Source organism: Salmo salar, chromosome ssa09 (genome assembly GCF_905237065.1).
Source record: "Salmo salar chromosome ssa09, Ssal_v3.1, whole genome shotgun sequence".
NCBI classification, from domain to species: Eukaryota; Metazoa; Chordata; class Actinopteri; order Salmoniformes; family Salmonidae; genus Salmo; species Salmo salar.
Genome location: NC_059450.1, coordinates 62,297,844 through 62,314,569, shown reverse-complemented (window position 1 = coordinate 62,314,569; position 16,726 = coordinate 62,297,844).

The window sequence follows — 16,726 nt, the reverse complement described above, 5'->3', positions numbered from 1 at the left end:
GATTTTAAAATAGCTTTTCGGTGAAAGCACATTTTGCAATATTCTAAGTAGATAGCCCGGCATCACAGGGCTAGCTATTTAGACACCCACCAAGTTTAGCCCTCACCAAAGTCAGATTTACTATAAGAAAAATGTTATTAACTTTGCTGTTCTTCGTCAGAATGCACTCCCAGGACTTCTACTTCAATAACAAATGTTGGTTTGGTTCAAAATAATCCATAGTTATGTTCAAATATCCTCGTTCAAGACACTATCCGAAGCGTAAAGAAGGGTGACGCGCACGACGCGTTTCGTGACAAAAAAATTCTAAATATTCCATTACCGTACTTCGAAGCATGTCAACCGCTTTTTAAAATCAATTTTTATGCCATTTTTCTCGTAAAAAAGCGATAATATTCCGACCGGGAATCTGTGTTTTAGTACAAAGAGAGAGAAAATAAAAACATGGGGTCGTCTCGTGCACGCGCCTCAGTCTCATAGTACTCTGACCGACCACTATCCAAACGCGCTAATGTTTTTCAGCCAGGGGCTGCCTCGACATCATTCAGCTTTTTCCCAGGTTCTGAGAGCCTATGGGAGCCGTAGGAAGTGTCACGTTACAGCAAAGATCCTAAGTTTTCAATAAAAAGAGTCAAGAAGCTCAAGGAATGGTCAGAGAGGGCACTTCCTGTACAGAATCGTCTCAGGTTTTTGCCTGCCATATGAGTTCTGTTATACTCACAGACACCATTCAAACAGTTTTAGAAACTTTAGGGTGTTTTCTATCCAAAGCCAATAATTATATGCATATTCTAGTTTCTGGGCAGTAGTAATAACCAGATTAAATCGGGTACGTTTTTTTATCCGGCCGTGTAAATACTGCCCCCTAGCCTTAACAGGTTAAAATCCATGATAACTATTAGAAATTATTTGAATTACATGCCCTCCAGTTTCAACGGAAGTTGTCCCGCAAGCGGGACACCGATCCTTAAGATTAACCACCAATAATGTTATCTAACGTCACTAGCTAAGTTATACCAGAGAGGTTATTATATTCCAGTATCTCTGGTTATACTCACCACCACCATCGGCCGTTGCACACCAAGCTAGCGCTACCGGTGCAGACTTGGGGACAGACGAACTCCAAAGCACCTATTCCCCATACTACTAGGGACCTTCAGCAGGGCATGCAAACCATAGAACAGAGGTAGGCAACCCTGTTCCTGGACTGCCACAGGTACTGCAGGATTTTGTTCCAACTAGACACCACACCTGACCAACCGAGCTAACTGATCAGTTCAAACTCAACAGACTTGGGTCTTCCAGGTCAGTTAAATCAAAAACATGAAGTGCCTGTGGCACTCCCAGAACAGGGTTGCCTACCCCTACCATGGAACTTTGGCTGTGGAGGCATTGTCAATCCGTATAAGGCCCGTGTTCCTTTCAACGCGTTGGCGGCAATGAAACAACAGAGCCCCATTCAATGAAGGGAAGCGAAGTCGGCAGAGGGGCGATTTGCACGTGGAGCTTGGCAAAAGGGGGCATGAATTGTTGACATCATTGTAATCCAAACCCAACCTTCCTTTACTCATTGTGATGCACAGGTTCCAACCTCCGTTTTAGATGAGACTGACTTACCCTATTTACACTTTGTAGTCAATTTTGACACTAGAATAAATGATGCCACATGGGGCATTTTCAAAGGGATTAGGTTCTTTATGGGGCAGTCGCTCTTTAAGAAGAACAAAGAAAGGAGTGGTCCGACAGAGCATGGACTTTACTGCAGTAGACTTCCCTCACCGTCATTACTGCCTCCAGCACACACCCACATACACACACACACACTCCACCTCTGCACTAAACCATTGCTGTGTGCTCACTTGCCTGCTGTTCAGGACACTCCATAGTGGTTAAGAAAGTAAATTAAAGCCTGGCAGCAGATTTCAATACCCTGTGAGGCGCTGCTCTCTTCCTCTGAGACAGACATTTACCCTAAATTGTCGCTGAATATGTCAAATTGGGGACATTAGTCTTGTGTAGGAGCCAACTCACAAGCCTATGCAAGTCACCCTGGACGACGTTGTCTGCCAAGAATTGAGAATGATGGAGTGGACTGTGTATGCAGCATGCCTATCAGACTGTACCTACATTTTTACTGTCTTATTCTCTAATGTAAGCCACCCAATAAAGCTATCATTAAGGAGCTCTCTGAACACGGTCATGTAGCCCAACACCCTTAAAAGGCTACCGAAAGAAATGGCCAACCAAAATAAAAATAAATATATAAAACCTATTTGCTCCTGATAAATGTATTGACTTGGGAACTGTCATGAGCATGCGTACTAAACTAAAGCATGAAGCTAGCCAGAGAAAATATAAAACATTTATCTGATTTGCACATGAACAGAATTTGTACTTATCTGATATACAAGTGGGAAAAGTTTTTTGACTAAAAACAGGTAAAGTATGACAAGATTTAGTGACTAAAAGCATAGCTGTATTGCTTTAGGTCTCACAACAACTTGCAGCTGCCTCACATTTAAATGTATGCATGGGAGATCCAATGTTGTAATGTAGACAATCTGTACATACAAATGTCCCAAGTAAAAGTCATAAGACAGTCATTCTATAAATTACACGAGGGAAGACTATGTAAAAAAATATATTAAAAAATCCTATGACACATGATGTGTTAACATTGTATTATGCCTAATGGTGTGGGTTATCAAGAATATGTAGGTGATAAATCATCTTCCCTCGTTTAATTGATAGACTGACATTATCTTGTGACTTTTTACTTGACTTTTACTTTGTATGTTCAGATTGTCTCCATTAAGACATTGGATCTCCCATGCATACATTTAAATATGCGGCTGCTGCAAGTTGTTGTGGGACCTTAAGCAATACAGCTATGCTTTTTGTACATACGGAGTTGGAAATGTCACATCACAGAGGCAGGAGAAGCATCAAAGAATGATGCCCCCTACAGAAATTACAGGAATATTTGGTATTACCGTTGAAGGTTCGTCATGTGCATATTTTTCCGTCCATTTAAAATGGACTTTTTGACAAATTATTTCCTATGATGACAGATGATATTTTATTAACATTTTATTATGCCTAATGGTGTGGGTGATCAGGAATATGTGGATAAGGAAATGGACAGAAATCTGCATATGACGAACCTTCAACAGTAATACCAAATATTACTGGAATTTCTGTAGGTGGCATCATTTCTCTGATGTTTCTCCTGCCTCTGTGTTAATGACATGTCCAACTCTGTATGTACCCAGCACATAAAATCCTGCACCGTATTAATAGTAGTCCAGATATTAAAGTTGCTGTAAGTGATAGCATTTCTCCCATGCTTTTCTCTTTGCCTCTGTGTTATGACATGTCCAAATGTACCCACACATAATTCTGTAGGCCTATGTTCTACAAACACAAATGATCTGCTTATTATCTGCTTCCTAACCATGAATCCGTCTGATAAGATCGTAAACACACACAGCTGTAAATCTAAACGAAAGCAAAAGTAAATCTCCACTCTACCCAACGCAAACGCACTTCTCCGTAATTAAAGCTGATTTGGCATGATATACACGCTGCAGGCATAAGCATGATTAGGTTAGACAAATACCAGGGTCAATATTTTGCAGACCTGGGAAATTACTAATACATTTTATATGATAAACACTTGCACAGTCAGCAATCAAAGCATGCATGCTAAAGAGTTGTGTTGCTACGGAGCCCCCTACTTTTAACCAACTCTATTATTATTTACTAGTGACGGAATATCATGAAAATATTTGTCTCCTGTGTATTATTACCACAAAGAGGGATCTTGAGATATGCTGTTAGTTTCATTGGGTATTTTAGTTTGCTTGGTGTCTATGTGATGTAGTGAGGTTGTAAAGGCCAGAGTCATTCCAGCCATGCTCTATCATTAGTTTTGAAGGTACACTCTGAAATAGAGGGAGGATATTTTGTGTTTTTCAAGTGTCAAATTAAAGAGGGCATCCCTAATGGCGAACTAGACAACAGTGTGTGTGTGTGTGTGTGTGTGTGTGTGTGTGTGTGTGTGTGTGTGTGTGTGTGTGTGTGTGTGTGTGTGTGTGTGTGTGTGTGTGTGTGTGTGTGTGTGTGTCAACTGATTGACTGTGTATGCATATATTATAAATCAGGGGAGGAAAATCTACAGAGTTCTCCTTTAAGGAAAACCAGGAACACTGCATGAAGCCAAAACCGTGAACGTGCCTACCATGGGATAAATTATTAAGGCTTTGTAGGTTTAATCTCATTGTTTGGCCGTGAAATCAACAAGATCTGGCGAAACTATCTCCCTCGCATTCTTTCTCACCCGCTTATTGGAACCTGATAAGAAAAAAAGGTGTCGCTCATTGTGAGGTGCTTATCGCAAACACTCAATTGGTGTCATCCTATAAAATGTGCATGTGGTGGCTGGGCCATATCGAGTGCTGATAAAAGGGATGAGTTATGAGGTGGGTCTTATAGAGGGAGGTGTGGAGAGAAAGAGAGCGAGGTGAGCCTGAGCTCTTGAAGAAAAAAAAATCATTTTGCTAAATGAGTTTGCCAGTCTCACCTGGCATAGTTAAGTGTGAGAATGTGTCAGAGCGAGAGAGAGAAACAGAGAGAGAGATCGAGATAAAGGTAGAGAGAGAAAGGGAGTCAGATAAAGAGAAGAGACAGGGAGAGCGAGATAAGAGAGGGAGAGACAGATGATGTGGAGCGTGCAGAAAGAGGATTGAGGGAGTTGGAGAATGATAGCCAAACTAGCTTAGAGTGCAGGAGGCTGGGGTGATAGGAGTCTTCATAAGGGTGGGTCAGGAAATCACTGCATCCAAGGTGTGAGAAGAACTGTAAACGCTTGGCTACCTTTGCCAGGTACACACACTCAAACAGTTGCGCACACACACACACACGGATGAAGCACGCACGCACGCACACACGCTCCCCTGTGATAGTCTACACCCTTTACATAAGGTATTTTTTACATTTTGGATTCGAGTCATTTACGCTCTTATCCAGGATAACTTACAGTAAGTGCCTTAATGAGGCTGACTCAACCGCGTCATCATACAAGCATAATCATACAATACAAGCATCGAATCCTTCATTAATGCTCATAAACTTTTTCAGTTACTCATATCAATAAGAACGGAGGCTATTTTATACCAATTTTGCCAAATGAAATGGCATTTCAGGTCACTTAATGTCGTGCATTATAACTTGCTGTTTAAATAGGCTCCTTGAACGCTTGAACAGGAAGCGCTGTGATGCTATGAGCCAACATGACATTCGCCAGGTCGTCCAGAGTCGCTCATGCATCGAAATGCCGTCAGAAAAACAAGGAGTCCATCAGTGGCGGTGCATCCACTATTCATGACCAACGCTGGCAGGTTGGAAAATGCCTACATGACACAATCTTCCCAATGATAAAATACAGTGCAGCATGATCCAACTGGGTAGTTTAGAGAGGAGGATTTGGGATAAAGCAGATATAAAATATGAATGGCCGCCATATTTAGAACAAACATGGTGGTGGCCCATGAATATTTCACGCGACATGTAATGGAAAAGTATAAAAGGAAAGCGGCGACATAGGAGACCATTAGTTGCACAAAATGACCTTCTCAGACATGACTGAGTGGATGGTAATGACAAAGAGTTGATGGCAAGGCTTCCACCCCCCTCTCGTAGGCCTATGGCATGAGACTCCACGATAGACAAAGGATTTGACACACACACACAACTTTGTTCCTGTGTTTCACCTAACCTTATGACCAAAAAAAAGACATTCCTCTAAATGTCATAACCCTCAAGTCTTCAGTGGTGTTAAGTGAATTGTGTCAATGTGCATTCCTTTTATATTTTACATTTTCTCTACTTTTGCATATTTTTTTATACTGAATGTTAACAGATCTTCAATCAAAACCTACTATTAGATAAAGGTAACCTGAATGAACAAATAACAACTATTACATACTTAATTCATTAATTTCTTAAATAAAGTTATGCAACACCCAATGCCCCTGTGCAAAAAAGTAATTGCCTCCTTACACTCAATAACTGGTTGTGCCACCTTTAGCTGCAATGACTGCAAATAAATGCTTTCTGTAGTTGTTTATCAGTTTCTCATGTCGCTGTGGAGGAATTCTGATTCCATATGTGTTATTTCATGGTTTTGATGTCTTCACTATTATTCTAAAATGTAGAAAATAGTCAAAATAAAGAAAAACCCTGGAATGAGTAGGTATTCTAAAACTTTTGACCGGTACTATATCTATCTATCTCTATCTGGTATATTCGTTAAAATAAGATCAATCAGAGTTGACTTTGAAGGATCTATAGGGTTGGGTTGTGTAGGCATAGTCACCAGCTGGGATAGGTTTAGATGGGGACACATGTGTTTTAGATTGGGAAATGCAGGCTTCAGACAATCATAATTTAGGTCACCCGGGATAATAACTTCTGATTTTGTAAAAGAAGACAAACTAGTTAACTCCTCGAGTGCACAAAGGTTGGCAGAGGGAGGACGGTAGACCCCTACTTTAAATGAAATTATAGGCAGAAAGACAAATTCAACATCGAATCAGATGGCTTATTCATCAAAAAACCATTTGATGTTGCCAATTATTTTAATGATTAATTCATAAGCAAAGTGGAAAAAATTAACCATGAAATGCCAACAACGAACAGTGAGCCATTGTATTCATGCATTTAAAAAAAACATAATGAAAGGGAAGCATTGTAATTTAAATTTTGTAAAGTTAGTGTGGAACAGGTGGTGAAATTATTATTGCCGATCAATAATGACAAACCTCCTGGGCATTGACAACTTAGATGGAAGGCTACTGAGAATGGGAGCTGACTCTATGGCCACTCCTATCTGTCATATCTTCAATCTGAGTCTAGAGGAAGGTGTTTGGTCCTGGAGGGAAGCCAGAGTATAAAATCGAGCACATAGCCAGCCATATAATCTCCATAGACAAACATTGTCAGGAGAATGGCCTTACTGAAGAGCTCAGTGACTTTCAACGTCCTCATAGGATGCCACCTTTCCAACAAGTCAGTTCATCAAATTTCTGCCCTGCTAGAGCTGCCCCGGTCAACTGTAAGTGCTGTTATTGGGAAGTGGAAACATCTAGGAAGCAACGTCAGCACAATAACTGTTCGTTGGGAGCTTCATGAAATGGGTTTCTATGGCCGAGCAGCAGCACACAAGTGTAAGATCACCATGCACAATGCCAAGCATCGGCTGGAGTGGTGTAAAGCTCGCCGCCATTGGACTGGAGTGGAAATGTGTATGTCAGTCCGACGGACAAATCTGGGTTTGGAGGATGCCAGGAGAACACTACCTGCCCGAATGCATAGTGCCAACTGCAAAGTTTGATGGAGGAGGAATAATGGTCTGTGGGCTGTTTTTCATGGTTCAGGCAAGGCCCCTTAGTTCCAGTGAAGGGAAATCTTATCACTATAGCATACAATGACATTCTGTGCTTCCAACATTGTGGCAACCGTTTAGGGAAGCCCCTTTCCTGTTCCAGCATGACAATGCCCCCATGCACAACGCGAGGTCCATACAGAAATGGTTTGTCGAGATTGGTGTGGAAGAACTTGACCGGCCTGCACAGAGCCCTGACCTCAACCCCATCGAACACCTTTGGGATGAATTGGAACACCTACTGCGAGCCAGGTGTAATCGCCCAACATCAGAGTCCAACCTCACTAATGCACTTGTGGCTGAATGGAAGCAACTCCCCAGCAACAATGTTCCAACATCTAGTGGAAAGCATTCCAAGAAGAGTGGAGGCTGTTGTAGCAGCAATGGGGGGGATCAACTAGATATTAATACCCATGATTTTAGAATGAGATGTTAGACGAGCAGGTTTCCACATACTTTTCAGTCCCTCCAGGATTCCGCGATGGCAGAATTCAATGCAAAATCAACCAGTCAGCGCATATTATGCGAGAGCTCGTGATTTTGACCAATCCCCACACTTTTAGTGCAGAAAAGGGTCCAATCAAAAGAAGCTTTGTAATTTTGACCAAATACTGCACTGTTACGGTGGAAAATGGCCCAATACAAACACACGTCAACAAAGTTTTTTCCCCCTGGCCTGTCAGCATATTCACGTGCGAAGATGATGGGTGATTGTTGATGGCTAACAGGCAGTACAATGAACAGAAATCAAATCTCATTTGCCAACAAAAAGAACACCTAAAGACCGTGCGAAACAATTTCCAAATGTTTTTCGAGTCGACAATCAAAGGTCACTTTGAATCACCAAAGCATATTACAATGTCAGAACAGTTCCCACAGCGGCGGCAGATCACCATGACTGAACTGGTAGCAGGGAAGACTGTGTCAAGCGCTGGAAGAATCAAGGTGAGTGGCGTTTTACTCAAACTTTTACTCCGCTCATCTTAGCTTTAGTAAGGTGGTCGACACTCTGCTTTCCCCAGTCTGTCTATGGAGAGTGCTGCTCAAAGCACTGAGTGCAATTTGTCATCTTTGCTGTTTTAAACTCTTTGTAAAACTTAATACGGATCACGAAAGCACAATCTTTCTGGATTTTTTTTTAAACGGTAATACTGTTGTAAAAGTACATATCAACCACAATACTCTATTTTTACTTTTTCTGTTCTTTTTCTCCTTTACAACCCTTTTAGGGAAAAATCACAATCAAGTATTTTGTAAACAATTTATGCAAAATAAATATTGATCCTCAAATTGAAAGCGATTGATCAGCTTTGAATTTATTTCAGGGTTTTTTTAGAGAGAGAGAGAGTGGGAGTGGGAGGTGTATCTCGTGTTGATAGCAAGCCCCAAGCCTGATGGAGAGGTGTGTGTGAGTAAATGTGTGAGTGGATTATGACAGAGCTGTTTGTTCAGGAAAATAAACAAAATGAAGCACTTTAGATGGTTAATTAGTTTTGTATTATGTATTCTGCTTAAAATCGCCATAAAACTGAGCACATATGACTTTATTGCTTTATATGAAATTAACGTGAAAAAAACACATTACAAAATGTATCACTGGCTGAACTCATAAAAGCTGCCACAAAATCAAGTATTTTTGGCCACAGAGTCACTGTTTTTTTTTTGCAAAATCCTGGAGGGACTGACTTTTGCTCATGTAGTGTACACCGGTTTTCAGCCAATCAGCATTGAACCACCCAGTTTATAATGGGAAATATAGAAAAGCTCTGTCAAATCTCTTTACTGCATGCACTATTGAACTTGCTTGCAACCAACATCAAACTTGTGGCTTTCACACAATGTTATGTTATTTTTGTAATATAACTGTCATAATATTAATAATATAATGATGATGATAATAATGATTTGTATTATGTTGAAATTTGCTGTAGATGGCTTCCGTAGTAGACAAAGAAGATGATCCTGGATAGGGTTCTTCTCCATTTAAACTTTTCTGTGTGGCTTTTAAATGAACTAGAGGTGTAGCACACATTTCAGCTCAAGAGTGGGCTGCACCTCTCCATTCATTTCACAGCTCCCTGCCAAAAGGCAGAACACCTCAATGGCCCTTTACTTCACAGACAGAAAATAGAGGAATTCACTTTTTTAATAAGGATATAATGGGCTCAAGAAGAAACAAGGCGCTTGGATAATCAAGTCATGTCTCATTGGAAAGGTGCAAAACACTTTTGAGAAAAAGTAATATTCTCGTTAAAAAGGTCAGAACTGCCATTGCCAATACAGCACGCATAGTTACCCATTCAATAGGATTTCACTCTTCTTTATGTCTTGTAGTTCTAGATCTGCCACTGTAGGATCTTGTTTATAAAGTTGACAGAGTTGAACCAGACATATAAGCTTGTTTGGTGGTATTACTTGTCCAAGAATACTGTCTTCACATCTATCCCCAGCAATAGTAGAGGAAAGCGGATTATTCTGACTTTCAACAAAATGCATGTTTACTGGCTGACCTCAAATATATATTGATCCATCCACAAACACACACACAACCAACTCACCCACCCACCAACATGCACAAATACACAAGCACAAATCCAACCCGCACACACACATACACACACACTTACAACCACCCACCCAGAGGCTCGCACTCACAAGCACACACACTTGCACCCACACACGCTTGGACGCATAAAAACACACACCATGCACCTCCACTTTCAAGCTTTAATCCAGGAGGCTTTCCGTCTAGCAGAGCTAAATAAATAACCAGTTATATCATGTTGTACTTTGTTTATAGCTCATTTCAAAAACTGGGTGGCTTTCTTTTCAGAGGTGATGGAGGGGAAGGGAAAAATCAATAGGTAGAATAATGATGCGAGTCCTGTCTGCACTGCCTTTCTTCCTTTATATTCAGAATCATCAGTTAAAGACACAGCCTTAGGACCTCAACTAATTTCATTCATCTGCTCTCTTATTTACTTGGTGCTGAGGTTGGATTGAGTGTGCAGGTGTGCGTGTGTTTGTGGCAGAAGGAGGAGAGGGGGAGTAAGGGAGGGATGGAAAGAGAGAGAGAGAGAGAGAGAGAGAGAGAGAGACCAAGAAGCCACTCAGTGTGCTTTTCAAAGCCTCCTCGATGTAGCAAAATAGCAACAGAAAATAACAATTTTGGCTAATGAGGTGGTTAGCGGTCCGTGGGCTTTCCTCCCTGCATAAGAATAAGGAAATGTACTGACACAGAAGGAAGATAAAAGGATTTGTAAGGGTATGTAAGTACAGAAGAGGAGTTGAGAAGCCAATCAATAATTAATTTACTTTCAACCAGTCAAGGGCAATTAACACGCTTTTTCCCCCATTACCCGCGTAAAAGGAGCAGTCGCCATCTGAAAGTCCTCCCTGTCGAGAAGGGCTCAAAGATGGATGATAGGGGAGGCTTTGGGGAATATACAGTCTCTGACACGCATGTTAGTTATTTGTTTATTTGGAGGTCAAACACCTTTTAAACACATTTTAAGAGCTTGTGTGTGTTTATGTTGTGTCTGTAATTAGTATAGATTTTTTATTTTACCTTTACTTAACTAGGCAAGTCAGTTAAGAACAGATTTTTACCTTGTCAGCTCGGGGATTCAATCCAGCAACCTTTCGGTTATTGGCCCAACGCTCTAACCACTAGGCTACCTGCCACCCTGTAGAAAAGTCTTGAATTTTTTAGACAGCCTCATTTTCCCCCAAGCCCATCCATTACATGCACCGTAAATGTAGGCCCCTGAACAGTATCATAAGTCTTAGTTACAAGATGAATGTGTAGATGTGTGTTTGTAGTCCCGCTATGAGTGAAACAGAAACAGGCAGAGATCATTACAGCTGTGAGAAACTGACAGCTCTGTCATGGATAACAGTAGTATGTCTGGTGACCCTCTGTGCCAGCCCCAGCCACCGCACTCCAGCTTACCAAGCACAGTGGGACTGAACATCTCACTCTCGAACTGAGAGGCCAGTGACATTCTGTCATGGGAGCTAGAGGGGGATTTAGGCTACACCTCTTGTGGACCTCTAGACTGGAACTACTTGGAACCTTATGTTGAGTGTGCCGGAGAGTGTTTAATGCATGGGGTTAAAACATCATATCTTGATAATCAGTGCACTGCCTGACTCGCTCTGTCCCCCTTTGTATGTGATATACAAGTTACCCGAGCAGGAAGGCATTGGGGGAAAATTGAAAAGCGGGAGAAAAAAAATTACAAAATTAAACCTCCAGCTGCTATTTCCAGATATATCTTCCCCCCAGTGTGTGTACGTTGGAGATGAAGACAGTCTCAGATTGGAATCCTAATTTCCTTTTTTCAAATTATGTTTTCACAATGGAGTCATTCATACAGACTACAGTACAGGTGTAAGCTGATCGAGTGGTCCAATACTGCCTCCTTGTGGATGATTGAAATAAATGTAGATTTCAGTGAATTTCCCATGATCGAGGTAGGAGGCTGTCAACACTGGAGCCTGTTCAGGAGTGATTTAACCAGCTAGCCAGCCAGGCTTGATGAAGGCTCTATGCTGAAACACATAGGGGTTGTAATCTGATATAAATGTCTGTAAAAGAAGTGGAAGTAAGAATAAGCATACCAGTGTTGTCCATCTTAGCCAAAGCCATTTGCCTTCTTCCACTTCTGACCTCTGACCGGCAGCGTTGTCCCTCTAGGTCGGCCAGCTCGACTGTTGCTTGGTTGGTAGTTTAGTCCATTCTAGGCCAACCAGCACCAACGTTCCCTGGTAGATCAGTCTATCTAGGCCATCCTGCTCCAGTATTGCCTGGTAGTTCAGTGGTTTAAGTTGAGGTGACACAAATACAAGGTACTTCAAAGGGACTGAAGTCCCACATTAGTCCATCTAGTCTCTATGTGTAGGAGCACAACAACATGACCATCTCTCTCATCACGTGGTATCAAGAAACCCCAAATACAAGAGGCTAGACACACCCTTCATTTTATCAACTCCAAACAGGAAATTACCTCAGAGTAGCCTTCAACGTATTCTTACTGCCATCTACTAGTGTAGAGAGTGATTGTGTGGTAGTGCTATCTTAACTCAATGCGCTATGAACTGCCAATACTTAACACACAACATTCAGATCAACAAAAAAAAATGCCATATAGAATAGGGAATCAGGTCAGATCTATTAATTACATTTCAAAAATTCTGAAAGTTTCACTCTATTTCATACACTATTGGCTAATCTGCAAATGAAAAGGCAAACAAACTATCGGTATACTTTAGGATGAAAATTCAAATGCGTTCTTCCTGTTACAGCGAAACTTATAAAAGTTTCCCTCTACTGCTTTATTACACAAGTTCACACTGAGTAACTCCATATTCTCTCTTCTTTTTTCTGTCAGAAATTATTAAAGATAACATATTTATATCAGGAAAAGGCTTACACTGCATTCTAAAAGTTTTCAGACCCCTTGACTTTTTCCACACTTTGTTACATTACAGGCCTATTCTAAAATGGATTAAATAAAAACATTATTCTCAGCAATCAACACACACCCCATGTTGACAAAGCGAAAACAGGTTAAGATTTTTTTTTTAATTGAGCACAGGTGCATCCTGTTTCCATTGATTATCCTTGAGATGTTTCTACAACTTCATTGGAGTCCACCTGTGGTAAACTTAATTGAGTGAACATGATTTGGAAAGGCACACACCTGTCTACAGTATATAAGGTGTCACAGTTGACAGTGCATGTCAGGGAAAATGCAAGGCATGAGGTCGAAGGCATTGTCTGTACAGTACCAAGACAGTATTGAGTCGAGGCACAGATCTGGGGAAGGGTAGCAAAAAATGTCTGCAGCATTGAAGGTCATCAATAACACAGTGGCCTCCATCATTCTTAAATGGAAGAAGTTTGGAACCACCAATACTCTTCCTAGAGCTGGCCCCCCAGCCATACTGAGCAATTGGGGGAGAAGGGCCTTGGTCAGGGAGATGATCAAGAACCTGATGGTCACTCTGACAGAGCTCTAGAGTTCATCTGTGGAGATAGGAGAACCTTCCAGAAGGACAACCATCTCTGCAGCACTCCACCAATCAGGCCTTTATGGTAGAGTTGCCAGACCGAAGCCATTCCTCAGTAAAAGGCACATGTCAGCCTACTTGGAGTTTGTCAAAAGGCACCTAAAGACTCTCAGACCATGAGAAACAAGATTCTCTGGTCTGATGAAACCAAGATTGAAGTCTTTGGCCTGAATGCCAAGCATCATGTCTGGAGGAAACCTGGCACCATCCCTACGGTGAAGCATGGTGGAGGCAGCATCATGCTGTGAGGATGTTTTCCAGCAGCAGGGACTGGGAGACTAGTCAGGATTGAAGGGAAAGTTGATCGGAGCAAAGTACAGAGTGATCCTTGATGAAAATCTTCTCCAGGCTGCTCAGGAACTCAGACTGCGATGAAGGTTCACCTTCCAACAGGACAACAATCCTAAGCACACAGCCAAGACAACACAGGATTGGCTTTGGGACACGTCTCTGAATGTCCTTGAGTGGCCCTGAGCCCGGACTTGAACCCAATCTAACATCTCTGGAGACCTGAAAATAGCTGTGCAACGCTCCCCATCCAGCCTGACAGAGCTTGAAATGATCTGCAGAGGAGAATGGGAGAAACTCCACAAATACAGGTGTGCCAAGCCTGTAGCATCATACCCAAAAAGACTCAAGGCTGTAATCGCTGCCAAAAGTGCTTCAAAAAAGTACTGAGTAAAGGGTCTGAATACTTATGTAAATGTGATATTTCAGTTTTATTTTATAATTTGCCAAAATATTTTTTTTAACTGTTTTTTCTTTGTCATTAAAGGGTATTTAAAAAATATTTTAATCAATTTTAGAATAAGGCTGTAATGTAACAAAATGTGGAATAAGTCAAGGGATCTGAATACTTTCCGAAGGCACTGTATTTCACCGGGTCCCATGATGCTCCCCCAAAAAAATATGCACTCACTACGTTTACAAAAAATGGCTACCAAGAAATCTCTGGTGCTTCAATACATTTACACCTCCTTAATTAGCATTCCAGCACAGGGGTGATATTTGGTAGACTTAAGCATCTAAAGAGATAACACAACTTGATATCTGCAGTGAGAATTAAGGTTTCACTTGTGTTCTTTTTTTACCACCTTGTTAGGCATACAATTGCACTCTGAATTAGTCTGGTGGGATTTGAGACATATTTAAAAGGCTTCTCTGAAACAGTAGTTTAGGACTACAGGCGTCAACATCTATTTACACTTAAGAGGAATCTCTCCACTACCAGAGTTAAAACAACATACTGTACATATTTCATCATCTTTTCTACCATGTTCATGGGAGTGGGACAGGGTGCCAAAGCAAGGCATTCAGTCACACCTAATAGGCCGTCAATGAATAAAAATGAGTTTTACATACACTTTATTAAAGCATTATAATGTGCTTAGCGAGGAAATGTAATAAATTATATATAGATTTACATTTAAAAAAATATTGTAACAGAAGAACATTGGAATGCTACATAAAACTGCAATATGAAATGTTTAATGATCAATGAAGAAAGATTTCAGTGAAGGAAAATTATTGTATGCCAACTTGGACCTCTTTAGGCTAAACCAATTCAAAATAACGAAGGGAGAATAAATGGAGGAAACTACAGCACTTCTTTAGAACGGGTAAAACAAAAATAAATTAAGCACAAGGACAGCACTAGTGTGCTGCTTTTTAACATAAAATACAGAAGCAGAAATACTTTCAGTATATCCCCCAAAAGAAGAAAGTAAAATGGTGCCTTAAAAAAATATATTTGTCAAATTTAATTTATTTTGGATTCCAAATCTCATGGTTATTCCACTCTTCATCAAAGGTAAGGTAAAGGTTTGTTTCGGGGCAGATATGAATGAGAACATTTTGGGGGGAATCATATTGCAATTGATTGAATGAACGCCATGGAAGCAGAACGGAAATGAAAAACAACCACGCAAACACAGAAACAGAAACATAAACATAAAATAACTCCCATGTTGGGCCTCCCGAGTGGCGCAGTAGTCTAAAGGGGATAGCTGTGCCACTAGAGATTCTGGTTCGGAGTCCAGGATCTGTTGAGGCCGGCCACGACATTGAATACTACAGTAATTGGCCCAGTGTTGTACGGGTTAGGGAAGGGTCTGGCCGGCTGGGATGTTTTTGTCCCATCGCGCATTGTTGTCCATATCACGAGTTGTCTCCTTTCGTTCGGATGTTGACTACTGCCCCGCAAACATCGTCGCTATGGTCATCAAAAGCTTCACCGACAAGGCACAGGAGCTGCATCGCACATGGACAGCCAGATGTTTTTAACATTTTAATGACAGCTAAACATAGTCAACTTTCTGAGACATTAATTACATGCGTGGATGTACTATGTTGTGTGTGTAAGAGAGAGGTCACTAGATAGCAGTTACAGTTGAAGTCGAAAGTTTACATACACTTAGGTTGGAGTCATTAAAACTTGTTTTTCAACCACTCCACGAATTTCTTGTAAACAAGCTATAGTTTTGGCAAGTCTGTTAGGACATCCAACCATTGTTTACAGACAGATTATTTCACTTATAATTCACAGTGTCACAATTCCAGTGGGTCAGAAGTTTACATACAGTAAGTTGACTGTGCCTTTAAACAGCTTGGAAAATTCCAGAAAATTATGTCATGGCTTTAGAAGCTTCTGTTAGGCTAATTGAAATCATTTGAGTCAATTGGAGATGTAGCTGTGGATGTATTTCAGTGCCTACCTTGAAACTCAGTACCTCTTTGCTTGACATCATGGGAAAATCAAAAGAAATCAGCCAAGATCTCAGAAAACAAATTGTAGACCTCCACAAGTCTGGTTCATCCTTGGGAGAAATTTCCAAATGCCTGAAGGTACCACGTTCATCTGTACAAACAATAGTTCGCAAGTATAAACACCATGGGACCACGCAGCCGTCATACCTCTCAGGAAGGAGATGAGTTCTGTCTCCTAGAGATGGACGTACTTTGGTGCGAAAAGTGCAAATCATTCCCAGAACAGCAAAGGACTTTGTGAAGATGCTGGAGGAAAGAAGTACAAAAGTATCTATATCCACAGTAAAACGAGTCCGATATCGACATAACCTGAAAGGCCGCTCAGCAAGGAAGAAGCCACTGCTCCAAAACCGCCAAAATAGAACTGTATGGCCATAATGACCATAGTTATGTTTGGAGGAAAAAGGGGAGGCTTGCAAGCCAAAGATCACCATCCCAACA